Source organism: Sprattus sprattus (assembly GCF_963457725.1).
Source record: "Sprattus sprattus genome assembly, chromosome: 2".
Classification (NCBI taxonomy): domain Eukaryota; kingdom Metazoa; phylum Chordata; class Actinopteri; order Clupeiformes; family Clupeidae; genus Sprattus; species Sprattus sprattus.
This window is the reverse complement of record NC_137921.1, coordinates 47,728,761-47,741,858: the sequence shown is the minus strand read 5'-3', so window position 1 is coordinate 47,741,858 and position 13,098 is coordinate 47,728,761. Positions and strand designations below refer to the sequence as shown.

General features: G+C 46.1%; 1 protein-coding gene across 2 annotated transcripts in view; it reads right to left on the bottom strand.

Moving 5' to 3' along the window:
• ssbp4 (single stranded DNA binding protein 4) overlaps nt 1-13,098 on the bottom strand; it is a 75,474-nt gene that overhangs the window by 27,958 nt on the left and 34,418 nt on the right. The gene's annotated exons all lie outside the window — the stretch shown is intronic.

The window sequence follows — 13,098 nt, the reverse complement described above, 5'->3', positions numbered from 1 at the left end:
CACACGATTACACAACTGCCCACTGCCCCCTCCCTTCCGTAACCTGATCTTCTACAGGCATAGAGCAAACTCGTCCAACTCCACTGACCCAACAGGCCAGACACACACACACACAAACACACACACACACACACACACACACACACACACAAAGACACACACACACTCCACACACGTCCAATCCCTAAAGTCTCACAACCTATAGTAGCTTTTATGAAATCTCCATATAGAGCTGCCAGATTTGTGTGTTCTAGACCTGATTGTTGTGTGTATTCCAGTCTTTTTTGGCGCCATTTCAATTCCCGCAGTTTTCACAATATTGATTCCACTGCATCTCTGACAGGTCTGCCCCAATGCTCTGTACTGTGTTTGCAGCATGTTAGGTTATAGATAATGTTACGTTGGGTCTAGTAACTTAAAAGTTAATAAAGCACAAACATCTCACTATCGTCTCATTAGCCAACATCAATGGGTGTGCCAACATCAATAAATTAGCTAAAAAACCTTGCCAATAACTTTGCGAATTTCTGTTACAGTGGGGAAAATAAGAATTTAACCCCCTGCCGATTTTGCAAGTTTGGCCACTTGCAAAGAAATGCGTGATGGGGAAGACCATGGGCAAGACCAAAGAGTTGACCAAGAATGTCAGAGATAAGATTGTAGACCAGCACAAGGCTGGAATGGGCTACAAAACCATTGGCAAGCAGCTTGGTGAGAAGCAGACAACTGTTGGTAAGATTATTCGCAAATGGAAGCAACACCAAACAACTGTCAATTGCCCTTGGCCTGGGGCTCCATGCAAGATCTCACCTTGTGCAGTATCGGTGATCATCTGAAAGGTGCCGGATAACCGCAGAACTACACATGGGGAGCTTGTGAAAGATCTCAAGGCAGCTGAGACCACAGTCACCAAGAAAACCATTGCCAACTAACTATGTCGTAATGGTTTGAAGTCCTGCAGCACTCGCAAGGTCCCTCTGCTCAAGAAAGCACATGTACAGTACAGGGCCATAAGAAGTTTGCCAATGAACACTTGAATGATTCTGGATTCTGGTGACGTGTATAAAAAGACCAAAATTAAGCATTTTGGCATCAACTCGACTCGCTGCGTTTGGAGGGGGGAGACTGCTGAATATGACCCCAAGAACACCATCCCAACTGTCAAGAAACATTATGCTCTGTGGCTGATTTTCTGCCAAGGGTACAGGACGACTCCAACGCATCGAGAGGACTATGGATGGTGCCATGTACCGTGGAATCTTGGGCTTTCCCTCGACCAGGACATTGAAAACGCAACCTTAAGGATTTGGAGGGGATCTGCAAAGAGGAGTGGACCAAAAGATGTGTGTAAACCTGGTGACCAACTACAAGAAACGTCTGACGTACGTGCCTGCTAACAAGGGTTACTCCACCGAGTACCAAGTCATGTTTTGCTAGGGGATCAAATACTTATTTCCCGAAATCAAATGCAAATCAATTCATAACCTTTTATAAAATGCAGTTTTCTGAATGTTTTTGTTGATATTCTGTCACTCACTGTTAAAATAGACCTACCATTACAATTATAGATCTTTCTTTGCAAGTGGACAAACTTTCGAAATCGGCAGGGGGTCAAATACTTTTTTTCCCCACTGTATATGAAATATTTAAAACAGGCTACCGCAGACACTTTCAACCACTCTCTTTCAAATGAATGTAGTGTCAAAATCAATTTGTGGTGCTACGTGATTCGTTGTGGATGAGGAAAAGCTGTGACGACTGTAAACACATAAGCATGCAATGGTTGATAATCTTAGAATATAATATGATTAGGATATAGGCCTATGCATCATTCTACTACAAAACCTGTTTAGCAATATGGCAGAAGCATTAATAAAGCGTAGGCAGATGGCTTTGCTATGTGTGCTCACGACCAACTACAGTTTAACTGGCACAGTTTCCCAGTAATAATAGCCTACTACATTCAACGCCCATCCGTCTTTAAACCACATGTGCACCAATACTTTGTTTAACAGAATATACAAGAGTACACCAACAGATTGCTCCCATACCTACATAAAATGTATTTCTATTAAAATGTATTTGTATTAATTAACACAAATCAGCTGTGTTAGACTGACTTATGTAACTTATTGTAATGACAGTGATGCATTGATAAATGTGTTTCTGGATAGTTTGTTTAACACAATTTTATCACTATTTCACTATTTTTAGTGATCCTCTACTGCTGCTGAGCAATCACACTTTATAACACACACACACACACACACACACACACACACACACACACACACACACACACACACACACACACACAGTTGAGTTGAGTTCTTCCTCGATGATTAATGAGGATTCATATTTTAATAGCATCCAACAGGTGGTAGAAGAGTCAAACCTTTCTTTTCTAGGGATAAGCGTTAGCATCTACATAACTGCAAAGGTTACGGTATGCCATGGCCGACAACTGCTGCGGCGCAATCACATTCACATTTTCTCTAGTTTTGATAGTGGGATTGTGTGTATGTGTGTGTGTGCGCATGTGCGTGTGTGTTTTGCGCGTGTGTATACTTGCTCCTAGCTCCTGCTGGCTCCGTTCAGCTGTGGTAGGATTGGATGATTAGCCTTTGCTTGGCTGAGGCTACGGAGATACCACAGAGGAGAGGAGTGAGCACACAAACAAGGCGAAAGAGTGCAAGAGAGCAATAGAGATGAGAGTGAGAGAGAGAGAGAGAGCGATGGGCAAAGACTGTACAGTGTGTGTGTGTGTGTGTGTGTGTGTGTGTGTGTGTGTGTGTGCTGTGTGTGTGTGTGCTGTGTCTGTGCACACCTGCCTGCACTGTGTCTGTATGTGTATGGGTTTACCGTTACTGTGTGTTACCATTCATTATGGTTTTGTGGCCAAGCTCGATTGTATTTTGTGAGTGCATGTGTGCATGTGTGTATTTGTCTACAGCATACTGCCAGCCAGCAAGACTCCACTGCACTCAGGTAGAGCGGCAAAAGGCCCGTTCTGCTTGTTGCCATGACAACCCCGACCTCAGCTCGCGCTCTCCAGTGCCCATAACAACCCTCAGGCCGTCAATCATCTACTGGCCAGGGAGCGAGAGAGAGAGAGAGAGAAAGAAAGAGAGAGAAAGAAAGAAAGAAAGAAAGAAAGAAAGAGAGAGAGATAGAGAGAAAGAGAGAGAGAGTAAAGAGATAGGGAGAGTAAGAGAGGGAGAGAGATGAAGAGAGAGGTGACAGGAAGAGAGAGAAAAAAGAAAGGACAGTGAAAAGCAGGAAAGAGAGAGAGAGATGGGGGGGGGTAAAGATGACTTTAAAGGAGCCTGTGGCTACTGATAGCTGGCCTGTATAGTGTTTTGTGCTCTCTCTTTCTCTCTTCCTCTCTCTTTCTTTCTCTCTCTCTCTATCAATTTCTCTCTCTGTAAGAAACACACAAACAGACAAACAATACCCCAAACCACATTTAACCCTCTCCCCACCTCTCTCTATGTTTTTCCCTTACTCCCTCCAGACATGGACCCTGTTGTCTTTCTTCTTGTCTTTCTTTAACACACATTCACACACACACACACACACACACACACACACAAGGGCATCCCATTCTCCTCCCCCCTGTGTTCATATGAATCATCACCTGTGATAACTCATCATTCTTTCAGAGGCTCTTAATTTTTTTTCTGATCATCTTTTTCAAGCCGTCACTGTGTGTGTGTGTGTGTGTGTGTGTGTGTGTGTGTGTGTGTGTGTGTGTGTGTGTACGGTGTGTTAGAGAGAGACTGCCTTAATCGTAGTGTTCATCTGGTCCTGAGTCCAGGGGGTAATGGATACAGCCTTATCTTTGCGCAAACAAGCAGGACAACACAGATCACCTACTGGACACAACACACACACACACACACACACAGACACACACACACACACACACACACACACACACACACCTGTATTACCTCTTAGTGTTGAAGTGGATTTGGCCAGCGCAACTGACTAGTGTGCTGACCCCAGTTTGAAACACGCACATATCCTGATGCATCCATTCTTTCTCTCTATTTTGCCTCCCCCTTTTCCACATATTTCTTCACCACTCTCTCTCTCTCTCTCTCTCTCTCTCTCTCTCTCTCATCTCTCTCTCTCTCTCTCTCTCTCTCTCTCTCTCTCTCTCTCTCTTCCTCTCTCTCTCTCTCTCTCTCTCTCTCTCTCTCTCTCTCTCTCTCTCTCTCTCTCTCTCTCTCTCTCTCTCTCTCTCTCTCTCTCTCTTTCTTTCTTTCTCCTTCTCGCTCTCTCTCAGGGTAAAAGGGAGAGTGGAAGGAGGCTGCCTGGTCAACAGATGTGTTGTTTAATCAATGAAAGAAGAGGAGGGAGAGGTTGGGAGAGACAGAAGAGTAAAAGAAGGAAGAAGAGGTGAGTTTAGCGCATATATACTGTATGTGTGTGTGTGTGTGTGTGTGTGTGTGAGTGAGAGAGAGTGTGAGTTTAGTGGCTCTTTCCATTTCTCCTTGACCTGTGGCCCCAGTAGCAGCCATGCCAAGTCATGATCTAATTAGAAAAAAATGCAGAGAAATCCCTAGAAAACACACCCTTCTGCACAAGCATGTTCACTCTCACCCTCGCTCTCACTCTCACTCTCACTGTCACTCTCACACACACAACCTTTGCGGAGATGTGGGCTTCATGTGGATGAAAGTGCCACTACAGATGAGTGTAGTGCTTTCAGTGTTCGGGTTGGTGTAGTGGTTTCACTTACAGTGCAGCCACACAAACACATGCACACACACAGACACACACACACACACACACACACACACACACACACACACACACACACACACAGACACAGACACAGACACACAAAGAACACACACAGTAGACCGCCTGCCTTTCCCACCAAACCTTTGAATGCTAAACTACTATACTATAAACATACTATAGGTTGTCCAAAATACATACTACGGGATGTATGTACCATCAATAAATAAAATGGAGAAAATAGTCATCTAATGGGAAAGACCAAGGAGGCCTTTTTTTAATGAAGAGAGCAACATTTTTGGAAAGAGAACATTTTCATAGCATTTTGTAAGCCAGACAACTGCAAACACATATTTAAAATCCCCAAATGGGGAAGCCATTGCTGTCATGAATGATATAGTCCACAACAGGGGAGAAGGAGGCTGGCTGAGGGGATCACTTTCATTTACTTTCACTTATTTATTTATAAGAACAACACACATTAATCAACATTTCTGTACCAGTGTGCCAGTGTTTTCCACTGCAGGTCCTTTGGCGAGATGTGTTGAAAAATGTGATAAAAGTTCTGGCTTTGGCCAGTTACGAGGGCTGGGCAAAGGAGGATTCTGGAGGCCTGATCAAGGCTTGGGTTACTCTTAAGTGAAAGTGACAAAAACAAGCCAGGGTAGGGTGCTACAGAGGTCCAGGGAGGTAATTGTGCTGTTGGCCTCTGAGCAGATGTGTGAACACACACACACACACACACACACACACACACATACAGACAAGTGTGTGTGCACACTCAGATGTCAGATGTTAATGGCTGGCTTGTAGCTCAGGTGGCTTTACACACTGACCTCCCTCTCACAGAGTCCTTAAGCTCTCTAATTACATTCTGTACACACACACACACACACACACACACACACACACACACACACACACACACACACACACAGTAATAGAGAGAACTTCATAACTCATCATACAGTCAATATAACACCTCTTCCTTAGCTCTTTTTGTGACTGTGTCTGTGTATGAAAGAATGGAGTAAGATGTTCCTCCCTCGCGCTCTCACTGTGTCACCACACACACACACACACACACACACACACACACACACACACACAGTATCACTTGCGTGTGTATGTGCCGGGCTATTTTCAGGATGTTCTATGGAGGGGCCAGGGGCCCCTGCTATCTGGGAGATGATAATGCCTGAGCCAGTGACCCACCACACACACATTTAGCATCTCCACTCCAAATAAGGGAGCACAGAGGTGTGTATGCGTGTGTGTGTGTGTGTGTGTGTGTGTGTGTGTGTGTGTGTGTGTGTGTGTGTGTGTGTGTGCATGATGTCTACATGAAGAGTGCTGAAAAGCTTGAGTTAGTCCCCAACCTCTGGCTATCTCTGTCCCCCAGTTTTCATTCTCCGTCCCTCACCCATTCCTTCCATCTCCACCTCTCTCTTTTCCTCTCTCCCTCACCCGCTTGCTATGTGGTTCAAACCAAGTGGGTCAGCAGGACCCAGAGGAAGCCTAGGGAAGCCCTGAATCCTGGGAGAAAAGAGGAATAAAGAGCAAGCAGGAGAGAGAAAAGAGTAAAAGAAAAAGAGAGAGAGAGCAGATCCATTCCCAGACAAGTGAGGGCCTGGGAGACACAGAGGGATGGAGAAATAGTAACTGAGTGAAAAACATGGGCAGCAGAGGTATGAAAGAGGGCTGGATCATGCCTTGACTGTAAAGCAGACTCTAATGTGGTGAAGTAGACTGGAGAAGCAGTGGGGAAATGACTCATCATCACGTGACCAGAGAACTGTGTGAAACACAAGCCATGTCTTCCTGTCCCCATTCCATTACACAGGAAGTAAATCTACCCCCCCCCCCCCCCCCCCCCCCCACCCCAACCACCCCCAACCACCCCCCAAATAAACCCAAAGCCACCAATCTGTTTTCTGTGCCTCTCGTTCACAAAATCAACCCTTGATGACTAAATGCTATTTGCAATCCAGGAGTGACACTGGGGGCTGGATGGAGATTCTGCAACCTTGCAAATGTGTGTGTGGCAGGCTGTGGCTGCGCTGGTGCTACTGGATATACTCAGGGGCGCTTATTGTAATCCACTCTGTGGAGGGACGTGCAGTGGCGGGTGCATTAGCTGCTCGTAGCATAATGTGCAAAGTTTAATGAGATCTTCAAAATGGCCTGTGCATCTTGGCGGTTCCCTTGGTATGCCCGGCAGCTCCCTGGTCCTGCTGTATAGCACACGCACACACACACACACACACACACACACACACACACACACACACACACACACACACACACACACACACACACACACACACACACACACACACACACGCCCTGCCACAAGCGCACATACACACACACACACACACACAGACACACACACACACACATACACACACTCTACCAACAATCCTATCCACATCGCCCTTGTTTCATTAGCTCAAGCCCAAACTGTCAGTGATAAACAACAGTCTCCTCAGTGAACAGCAGTCATTCACTGGAATCACCACAACTCACTATGACTCTCCATTCTACCTTAATGTGTCTTTTCACTAGTAGAGTAGATATTACACCCTCGAAGAGCATTCAAATTATCCTCTGAGCAAAAACTTTACTGATGAGAGAGACACACAAACACACACACAATCACACACACACACACACAAACACACACACACACACAAACACACACAGTGTCACCCACACAGCAGGAGCTGAGGGGGCAGCGAGCGAGTGAGCGGAAGAGGGAGGCTAGAAGCCCTTCTCTCTCCCACTGAACAGAAGCGAGCCTGATGGCGTGCCAGCTTCCACTGGCATCAATAAATAAACACATTCTGTCAGAAATATTCCTCCTGCCACACTCACCACACACACACACACACACACACACACACACACACACACACACACACCCAGAGACACAAATACACACAGGAAATGAATCAAACAGAGCTGTGGGGAGGACAGGGTATCAGAACCTTTGCAGAATCACACACTGACATTTACATTTTTTAAGTGATCCACAAAACAAGTGCACAGCAGTTAAAAGAGCTTAGCTCAATTTAAATGCAAGTGCCGCAAGCCTACATTTCCAATAACTGACCAGATACAAGTGGAAAGGAACACACTTCAGGAAGGGAAACACACATATATATAATTATAAAATGGTTTATGGTGAAAATTGCCATAAAAATGGGGTGTCCACGGATAATTGAATATCCGTAGAGCACAACTATTTGGTAACTACTATCCCTATTCAGTTATTGTGTACATGCACACAATCATATGCAGTTATGAGGAAATACAGGGTACTTTAGCAAATACTTGAAATAATAATACTGTAAATTTGTGGAGATGGTATGCACACTCACAACTATTTTGGCATTTATTTGTGGAGTGAGATAAGCTGTAGCGGTTGACGTCACAAACCATATCATGGCCTTATTGGCAGCAAGAAGTTCAGTAGAGCAGCAATATATCGGCTGGATACAAACAGCTAACTACTGGGAAAGACTGAATTGTCAAGATGGTAGACAATTACAAATAGAAACGGTTGAAAGACAATGGAAAGTTAAGGCACCTGCGGCTCATTGGGCTAAATTCAGTCATTCATTGCGGCTCTACGAATGATTTAGTCTACCTGTTGAAGCCTAAATCATTCATTCATATATTCAAGTGAGAATATATGCACTGGAAATAATGATATGGTTTAATCAATAGTTCTAGAAAAAGGGCTGTTAAACTGCTCACTACACTTTTTTTTAAACTGACTAAGCTAATCTTACAGTGCTTCATTTTGATATTTAATAAATTAAACTTAATTTCACACTTACTCACAATCTTTCTCCATACACTTCCCATTTAGGGCCAGCCCCGCGAATAACCCAATAACCACTTGGAGAAACTGTCGGCTAATCAGATATAAAAAAAATTGTTTATATGCACACCCTTACCACCAATATTTGCAAAACTGCAAAACGGACACAGACACAGACACACACACAGACACACACACACACACAGGGTTGTCAGTGTGATGGGGGTGTGTGAAGTGGTCCGAGCCGGGAATCTTTAGGAGGCTGAAAACGGGTGTCACAGCAGACAGACAGCGTGTTTACACTTCTCTTCACGACCTGTTTGTTTTTGGCACAAACCATTTCCTCTCCCACTTACCCCCTCAGTGCTGCCCATCCCCCACACACACTGGCAGAGCAGTCTTCTCCGACAAACACAAACACACACACACACACACCCACACACACCCACACACACACACCCCCACATCCTACTGCCCTGTTGCTCTTCTCTTAAATTTTGGTTCTGATTCTGAGGCGTGAGCCTGCCCAGCCTACTCATTCTCCCTCCTGCTATATAAACATTAGCATAATCACACACATAGAATCACATCACACAAACAAGTTAAGACTCACAGCAAAAAACATCAATTATAGCTTCATAGCTTAGGAAACACTCACACACCACCCACTCACACACACACACACCACCCACCCACACTCAAACACACCACCCACACTCACACACACACACACACACACACACACACACACACACACACAAGAGACAGACAGAAAGAGAGTCTATATCAAAAAACAACCACGACATCAGTCTCTCCTTCCTCCAGCAACACCCCCACACCATAAACAAAACGCATCTCCCCCTGCAGCACTGTGGGTGCTGTGGGTCTAGTGGGAAAACAACAGAGCGCTCTCACATCTCCCACTATAGGGTCTAACTGAAACTCCAGGCCACTGGGAAACACAACTATCTGTTCTTCAGTTCTTCGGCTCAGACACTAATTACATGCTTGTGTTTCATCACAGACATGAAGACGGTGTGTGTGTGTGTGTGTTTATGTGTGTGTATCCTGCATCTGCACCTTTCAGAGCTAAAGGGGCACATGTTCACTTGGCCTCATGATGTTCAGGAACTACTCCTCCCAGCCCTAGCACATACACACACTGTTGTCTTCTATGTCCTCACCAAACGCTAAGAACGTAACACATCTGTTCCCGCATCTCCCTGCTCTAACATATACTCAGAAAGCACACTTAGCAGTATTCTAGTAAATAAGACTGGCTAAATCGCAATGACACACATTTCAGGTCACTGGAGGTGGGATGGATTTCATAAGGAACTGATTTTAAATGTATCGAACACTTAACGTGTGTGTTTCTGTGTCGTAAGCTGTGTAAAATAATGCTTGATTTTGATATCAGAGCTCGACTTGGCTGAGGGTGATGCCGCAGTTGTCTGGTCAACTGGACTGACCCTGAACAGAGAGGGACACAGAGACCCAGGAGACATCCACAGACAAGCAACCCCAGCGCCCTCTAACACACACACACACACACACACACACACACACACACACACACACACACACACACCGTCTTCATGTCTGTGTGTGTCAGCCTCCTCCTTCTCTCTCTCTCTCTTTCTCCCTTCCTCCCATCTTTATGCTAATTCTGCATGTGAACGCGAGCAGGCCACAGAGTCCCCAGAGGAGAAATGGGGTCGTCTGCAACCTCGTCTCTGCTTCTCTTTCCCTTCCCCCTCCCCCTTCTCCCAACAACCAACCCCTTTTGCTCACAGACACACTCACACATATGCACCACACACACACGCACATACAGACACACACACAGACACACACACAGACACAAACGCACTCACGCACACTCTGCCTCTCCCCCTCTCTCCCTCCCTCACACACACACACACACGCTCTGCCTCTCTCCCCCCACACACACACACACACACACACCCCACAGCCAATCCAGTCTGGGTGTCAGGCTGCTCACAGAAGCCGTTGTCATGGTGACAGGTCCTGTCTGTGCTCTGTCCCTCCGGCATCCCAGAGTGAGCGAAAGAGTGAGAGAGAGAGTGAAAAGGAGAGAGTGAGACAGAGAGATAGATAGGGGGAGAGAGAGAGAAAAAAGGGAGAGAGCAAAAGGGAGTAAAACAGAGAGAGAAACAGAGAAAGATTTTGGAGGAAAGAGTATGTGCTCACTTAAGACAACAGGGGGGTTGAGAGGAGGAGAGAATCCGTGTGAGCTAGGGATAAAGACTGAAGAAGGCAAAACCACGGAGCGAAAGAAAGAGATAAAGACAGGAAGGAGCAAACTGCCCTACTTCAAGCAGTGACCATTCTGCTCATGTTTGTCAGTACCATGGGTGCTTGGTTGAATCGGGAAGATAGTGAATGAATGTGTGTGTGAGTGTGTGTGTGTTCTGATTTTCTGTGTGTTTTCATTTGTTCATGTGTTTGACTGTGTGTGTGTTTCCACAGTTGTAGGTGTGCATGAGGAGGACTTTTGCATTCATACAGTGTGTGTGTGTGTGTGTGTGTGTGTGTGTGTGTGTGTGTGTGTGTGTGTGTGTCTAAAGGGTTAGGACTAGTGTGGTCAGCAGGCTCGCACACCCAGGCTCTCACATGACAGCAGACACACAGGCATCTCACACTCCTATTCCTGTCACCTCCACCCAAAGATTGACCTTTCAGATACACACTCACACACGTGTGCTTGCTCACACTCACACACACACAGGGTGTGGGCAACAGTTTCATATACATTTGCCCCAGATCATGTAACATGTCTGAAACGCCACACACCTGCCACCAGCTAAAATAAGGCCCCATGTTTGTGCAACACACACACACACACACACACGCTGCTCCCACAGACCAATGCACATACTGTACGTTCCCTGTACCAGAGGGAGGCAGTGACACGTCCACAGACTAGATGAAGTCCATCCCTGACCATTCAAAAGCACAGACCAGTGCTCCATGTTCCCTCTTAGGGAACAATGCATGAGTAGTGGGAGAGGAGAAGAGACAGAAGGAGGGAGTGCAAAATAGAGGAGAGGAGAGGAGAGCATTTCCCTACAGTAGCACTGTGAGGAGGAGAGCCAGCAACCAAAATAGACCAGGGTCACACACACACACACACACACACACACACACACACACACACCCCAGTTGACAGGTCTAGAGGTTAGTTACAGGGCAATGACTGGAGCTCAGACTTTACATCACGGTCCAAAGAAACACATTGACCCCCTACAATGTCACCCAAAACAGCCCTGCCTGAGCTAAAATAAAACAATCGGAATGCTAGATGCAATGCATCCATGGCAATCCACATGCCAGATCAGTAGCACTGTGTGCTCGTGGTGTGTGATCTCCTCAGCAAACTCAACAAAAACAAAACAACAATGGCGCCTGAGAAAGAGGGGAAATCCGGGGTAGGAAACATACTCTATGTCTTTTGGGGCAATCCAGGATTGTGTTCACAGCCACGCGTCCTGCACATCGCCGGAGAAAACAAATCAATATTTGCTTATGTGAGTGTGTCTAATCCAGCCACTCGTATCATAGGCAGTGGGAGCGGTGGAAAGGTGTGGCCCCAGACACAAACTGACTGAGAAACAGATGGGAACAAATGAGAAGCTAAGTAGCATTAATAATCCTCCTCTCTCCCTCTCTTTCTCTCTCCCTTCACCCGCCTCACCTACCCCCCTCCTGTTCTCTTTGCTGTGGTGACGCCTGGACACACACATACACAGGACCGTACACACGCGCACGCACGCACACACACACACACACACACACACACACACACACACACACAATCACTCTCTCTCTCTCTCCTAGAAACACATCCTAGCCGGAAAAAGTAGAGGAGAAAAAAATTCTCCCTTAGTGGGTTGGGCAGATTAAACCACCACTGTAATCCTTCTGCCTTTCTCCTCCTCATCCTCAGAGAGAGAGAGGGGAGGGGGGAAAGTGGAAAAAAGAGAGAGTCGGCAGGGAGGTAAACAAGAAAACAAAAAATTAAAAATAAACTGAAAGAAGATAATACAAATATTTAAAGCACAGAGTAGTGAATGTTAGGGATAGGCCAAAGAGGCGGAGATGGAGGAAGAGAGATAGAGAGAGGGAGGGAGGAAAGAATAAAGAGAGAACATCCCTCTGATGACGCACTCCTCCCCTCAGACAGATGAATGTTGTGGAGCACAGCACGACACTTTGACCCCAAACTTTACAGCCGACCCGTTCCCATAACAACCGCGGGACCGAGCACGTGCGTGTCAATAATTCAGAGGGCTGTTGCTGTTGTGAGGGACAGGGGATGATGACGAGGGCAGTGCGGAAACACGCGCACACACACACACACACACACACACACACACGCACACACACACACGCACACGCACACACACACACGCACACGCACAAACACACGTACCACCAGCTTAAAGCTCACATTATGGCTTCCTCTACTGTAGGATAGGCATGTGTGCTGAAAGTAT